We start from the raw sequence: 6,532 nt of genomic DNA on the forward strand, positions 1-6,532 counted from the left end.
ATCTATCTATCTATCTATCTATCTATCTATCTATCTACACGTTTCTTCAAATACGTCATGTATTGAGTTCTCTCCTTCCATTTCCTGCCAGTTTATTCTACTAACATTATATTTCACACATGGAAAAAGTACATGTTCTATATCTTCGTTGTTTTGGCATTCTATGCTTAAGCCCTTACCACCCCCTACTATTTGTAAGGTAGCATTCAATCCTGTGTGTCCTCTGGTATAGACCATAGACCGTGTATATTCAGTCTATGGTATAGACCATAGACCGTTTACATTAAATATAGACCAGACCCATAGACCGTTAACGGTCTATGACCAGACCACTCCTCGTCCACTTCTTCGTCAGTGGATGTTAGTCTGGTGACCACAGCGTCACCTGGTGAGCCACCTGTTGTTTGACCTCAATGACATTCCGCCCCTATTAGTGATTGAAAAGGATTTGGGCTGCAAGTAATTATTATTTCTTAAAAGTGATAGACTCATTTTAATGACTGTTTTGATTGATGATGTAAATGTAAATGTGCTGTATTTATATAGCGCTTTTCCAGTCTTAACGACTACTCAAAGCGCTTTTACATCTACAGGAAACATTCACCATTCACACACATTCATACACTGGCCGAGGCTGCCGTACAAGGTGCCACCTGCTCATCAGATAAACACACACACATTCACACTCCGATGCGCAGCACCGGGGTCAACTCGGGGTTCAGTGTCTTGCCCAAGGACACTTCGACGTGGGACTGCAGGGCCAAGGATCGAATCACCAACCTTCCGATTGGCAGGCAATTGCTCTTCCACTGATTGGTTGGTTTTACAAATTCAACAGTAACTCCAACTGACTTTCTGCAATACATTCCCTGCAATAATGCATGCCGAATACAATGGATACAATGGATACAATAAACATTTTCTTTGGAGTAAAAATACATATGATTAACAACATTATGAACTGATATCAAAACAAGATTTAAAAAAAACAAATGTGGTGCAATAAATAATGGATTCTGGCGAGCAACAATTTTAATGTCAGACATAACTAGATGGGAAGGAATGAGAAGCTGAAAAACAAGAAAAACAAAAAACTTTACCATCAAAAAAAATTATCCTCAGTATGCTGTAAGATTCAAGATTCAAAATCCTTTAGTAGTCCCACAATGGGGAAATTCACACTGTTGCAGCAGCAAGGGATAATAGGAAAAGTAGAAGACACCGATCAATACAATAATAAATATAATAAAAGAGAATACATATTAAATAGTAAAATGCATTTACAGGACTGCACCCTCACATTTTTCATTGCACATTGCACCACGTGGTCTACTGGGAGCAGTGCTGATTGTAGAGTCTGACAGCAGCAGGCAGGAAAGAACTGCGGTATCTGTCCGTGACGCAGCGGGGGTGCAGCGGCCTGTCACTGAAGGAGCTGTTCAGTGCTGCCAGAGTGTCCTGCACGGGGTGGGAGGAGTCGTCCATCTAGAGTAACTTGGAAGTGATGATTTATATGGTTTCATGGTATTCTATGGTATGGTATGGTATGAACATATCTTTAAAATTTGATTTGGTGTGCAGGTTGCAACAAACTGATTGCTATCTCAGACCAGAATAACAAGGGAGTGATGACGACAAACTAAGTGTAAGAGGACATTTATCACTGATGAGTTAATGAGGTTAGCCTGCATTTACCCTCCATTCCTGTAGATGCAGTCAGGCAGAATTTGTTCTATAAGGATGCTGTGGATGATCATCTTACAACTAAGCCCATTTATTTTGACCCATGCTCATGGACACAATGGGATCGCTGCAGAAATAATGCTTTTATGTCCACATGACTGATTTCAGTCATATCATCTCATGTTTAACAGTCATGTGATCTGTATTAGTGTGCAGTACTCAACAAAGCCACAGCCATGTGTAGATGCATGTATACACACAAAACTACACTTCTCTTCTTTTGTCAATGAAATGTCTTGGAGGTAAGGTAGGCTCTGACATAAACATAACACAAAACTGTACAATTTTTTCATAACAAATAATCACTTATAATTGTTGCACTATTATTATTGAATTGGCGTGATCCTTATGGCATGGTGAGTTCTGCATTAAAAATATCTTTTAGACCTTTACCATTTTTTCTCCACGTTTGGTTCAGTGGAGAGCTTCTGCTCCACTAACTGCACTGATATTTGGTACAAATTTATGTTCTCCACCGAATAAATTATAATAACTTTGGTGATCCATAACCTATTAAATTAGCACCACCACAAGGTCAAAATTGTCAAAAAGAGTTTGTAGAAAAACATTTTGCTATTCCTCCATGCAGGTAATCGCTTTGCTGTAGATACAGAAATTAAGCCATTTTCATCAGTGCTCAAAAATTCCAAATTATACCTAATCCTTATTAACATCTGATTATATAGACTTAAGTAACCACAACAATATGAACTTCTGTGCTATGTATTACAATATCAATACAACACTACTTTCACTATTACATTTGGCCTCAAAGTTTGTGGTGTTGTATTTGAACAAATTATATTGAAAGGTGTGTCTTCTATTGTGTCCACCCTTTACATAACATTATATACATGACTGAAACATGATGATTATAGTAATTTCATGAAAACTTCTTAACCCATTTAAATACCCACTGGATTGTTGGAGAAAAAAAAATATCTGTCACAAACATCCTTTATATTGTGCAGTCAAGAACCATGACTAACTATAGCCTCAAAAATGACAGAGTTTAGTCAACAACGATAAAATGTGTTACCTTTCTTAATATGACCAATCATTTTTTACATTACAAGTCTTGATACTCAAATCACTGACACTAAAAAACCAGAAACTTCCGTTGAAAATCACACAGGAAACGGCAACTTACTAGCTGAAACTTGAAGGAAGTTGTTACCCCACATCCAAGACCAGTGGGGTCACGTGTAAAGGCATATTTTTAGAGCTTTTCTTTAGTCCATGCAAGGAAGTAGTTTAATGCTTCACAGTCATAATAAAAGGAGATACTACTATGGCTACTTTCTATACACAACATTGGCTTGTTTGGATTTAATGTGAAGTGTACAATACATTACACAGACTGTTACTTTGCTTTAGACCATTGTTATTATTCCATACAGCAGAATCCCAAATAATCATCGTACCTGGGTTAACTGTTATCTTCGTAAGGAGGATATTTTTTCCAATTAAACACAATACATTTTGGAGCGGATTAACATCACAAGATAGGGCATGCCTTGGCAGAGGTCTGCGCTCTCCAACTGCCCATCTAGTTTTTAATGTAGCATGCAGTCTTTGGTTGTTAATATGAACACCCGACAGAGAATGGACGGAAGACTTCTACATGAATCAGTTGCAGGCAGTACACACTTTCTTTTCCACTGTTTTCACACATGTACTAAGACTTTTGTGTCAGTAATTTCATATATGCTAGTAATAACAATATAGCATAGCTGTATGCTCATTACATGATAGAATTGGCTATATTATGTTTATCTAATGTACATACAAATGTATATTTTTATTGCCTTATTGTCAACAAAACAGATATCTTATTCCTTTTTGCAATGGAGCTCCATTGTTGCCCAAAAACTAATAAAAACACATGAATGAGCCACAACGTCGAATTGGGTGTCGTGTTCCTACATGATAAACACGGGCACTGTAGTTATTGTTTAATAACTTGTCTGGTTAAAAAGAATTCCTCTGTTGAAAACAGTTCCTAATAAAGACACTTTTAACTCCAATTTGAGTAACTTATGCTAAACACTTTAGTGCCCAGCTGTTGGTTTTGTTAGTTTGATTAAACTGTTTAAGCTGTTTTCAAAGGAAACTATAGAATTTATAGCTTTTTGTTTTTGTTTAAGTTTATGAACAGATTCACTGCTGGCAGAGAGCCACAGACAGGGTAATGAACTAACCAAAAGTAATAACACAATGTTGGTTGGATTTGTTGACAATAGGAGACTATAGCGTTGTCCCAACATTTTCATATTTCTGTTAAAGCTGAGTACACACTGTAGTGCTGTGCTGTACACAATAAGGATGAAGTATGGAATCGGGACACAGCAATAGAATGACATAAATAGAATGAAAACTTTTGTATTTCCAAACTCTTTCATAATTTGTTCATGTTTCTTATACTTTGTGGATTCTGCTGTCATCACTGTTTTCATTGTCAACCCGTTATGCATTGGGTATTATTCCAAAGCATAACGTTATTCTAAAGCTGCAGTGTTGTGGACTGAAAGTGTTCATAAATACCAAATAGTTGCAAAAATACTGATTTCCCAGAGGGAAAGCCCAGAGCTGTAATGGATGCAAAGGTTTTAGTATGTTTGAAATGAACTAGGTGATACAATGTGTAAAATATGTTTATACCTGTATACCTGGCGTGTGAAGAAGGACAAAAAGAGCATTTGAGTGAGAAGTTCAAAACCTGCCGTTATTGTATCGGGGGTTTCAGATGCTGTTAGATTATCTGATAAGATCTGACTTTGTTTGAAGCATAATGAGACCACCGTTTACCCCAAGTTATTCTTTGGTAAAAGTTACCACAATGTGACTGAAACCTGTAGCTGTGTGGGAGTGACGTTGTACCCCTTGTTATTTTTTTACTTGTTGTGCTTATTCATTTCAGAATCAATGGATTTTAGGTACAAACATCAGGAAACTGATAGTCTGCAGACCATATTAAACAGTTTTTATACTGTAGCTACTCTTATGGCACTTTCTACTGCAACAGCCTCATCTGTGTTTTGTGGATTGGACTTTGCACTTTGAAACACCGGGCATGTAGAAGTTTTTCATAACTGTCGTTATAATGGAATCTGGGGCTGAGCTTACCTTTTTTGTCCTTTGTGCAGACATTTAGCTCCATGATGACCCTTCCTGCGGGTTTACCAAACTCCCTTTACACACTTCCCATTTAATGACTGCCTCCAAGTCTTTAGCCAGGGAGGTGGTGCATCCAAAGGGCTGGCCTCCAGCTGCTACCCCACCTTCCCATGAAGGTTACTCAGTGTGGACATGTTGGTGGGGAAAGGCCTCCATCGTGTCATGGCACTTGGGGGAAATGTGTTGCTGCACCTACACCTGATGAAATGATAAATGAACAGAAAAATGAGTGGGTGGACTTCCTGAGCACACCTACATGTTGTTCTTCAGGGGAGATGTTGTATTGCCTGCAGTTGCGGAAGAAGTACTCAGATCTTGGGTAAAAGTAGCAATTACATCAGTTTACACGTATTCTGTTGGAAGTAATGAGCAACGAGTGACTCAGACTTATTCTGGAGAAATTGTCTGCAGTCAGTTCAGTGTCTTTAATTCAATTCAATTTCAATTCAATTTTATTTATAGTATCAATTCATAACAAGAGTCATCTCAAGACACTTTACAGATAGAGTAGGTCTAGACCACACTCCAAAATTTACAAGGACCCAACAGTTGTAGTAGTTTCCTCCAGAGCAAGCAACAGTGCGACAGTGGCGAGGAAAAACTTCCTTTTAGGCAGAAACCTCGGTCAGACCCAGGCTCTTGGTAGGCGGTGTCTGACGGGCCGGTTGGGGTTAGTGGAAATAACAAAAATAGAAAAAATAGTAGTTTGTAGCAGTTCTTTGTAGTAGTTCATGGCATAGCTGGGCACTTTGCGGCATTACAAGGCACAGCAGGATGTAGCTTTGCACCGCAGGGTGTAGCAGATGAACATGGCATCGCAAAATGTGTAGCGGGACCATGGCGACAGCTGCTACCATGAATTTGGAGCATCCCTGATCCGAGGGAACATGCTGGGGAAAAAAGAACATAAGGACTCCGGGGAATGACTCCCCAGAGCTCGGTTAGTAACACGCATTTCTGGGACATGGATGCACATAAATGAAAAGATAGGAAGATAGAGGAGAGAGGAGCTCAGTGTGTCAAAGGAAGTCCCCAGCTGTCTAACACTATTACAGCAAAACCAAGAGAGACAGGGTAAAGAGAGGAGCCTTGTCGGGCTAGAACTCTCCTTAACCGGATCGGGCTATATGTCAAGTCTCCCTTTAGTTTTATTATATGCTTGATTATATGTGCTTTAGCTGTCAGAACCATCATATTAGGCTATTAATAATAACAATGATAATAATAATAATAATAATAATAATAATAATAGATTACAAAAGTAGAATAAATGAAAAGCAAAAACAAAAATACAATTAATTTAAAAACAAAAATGACCTTACTTGGCAACAGAAGAGACCACATCAGGCAAAATAATGTGTGTGATAACAAAAGTGTAAAAAATAATGAATTTAAAGAAATTCAAAAAATTCAACTGCCAGTTTGTTAGCAGTGGTGGAAGGACTCATATCCTTTACTTAAGCGAAAGTAGTAATATCACAATGTCTGGAATAATGTATTGTACTGTATTTTTATAAGCATGTATTCAGAAATTCAGAAATTCTTTATTAAGAATGATCCCTTGAGATGTGACATCTCGTTTTCGAGGGGGTCCCTAAAGGCAAAGAAAATA

Source organism: Etheostoma spectabile, chromosome 6, assembly GCF_008692095.1.
Source record: "Etheostoma spectabile isolate EspeVRDwgs_2016 chromosome 6, UIUC_Espe_1.0, whole genome shotgun sequence".
NCBI lineage: Eukaryota > Metazoa > Chordata > Actinopteri > Perciformes > Percidae > Etheostoma > Etheostoma spectabile.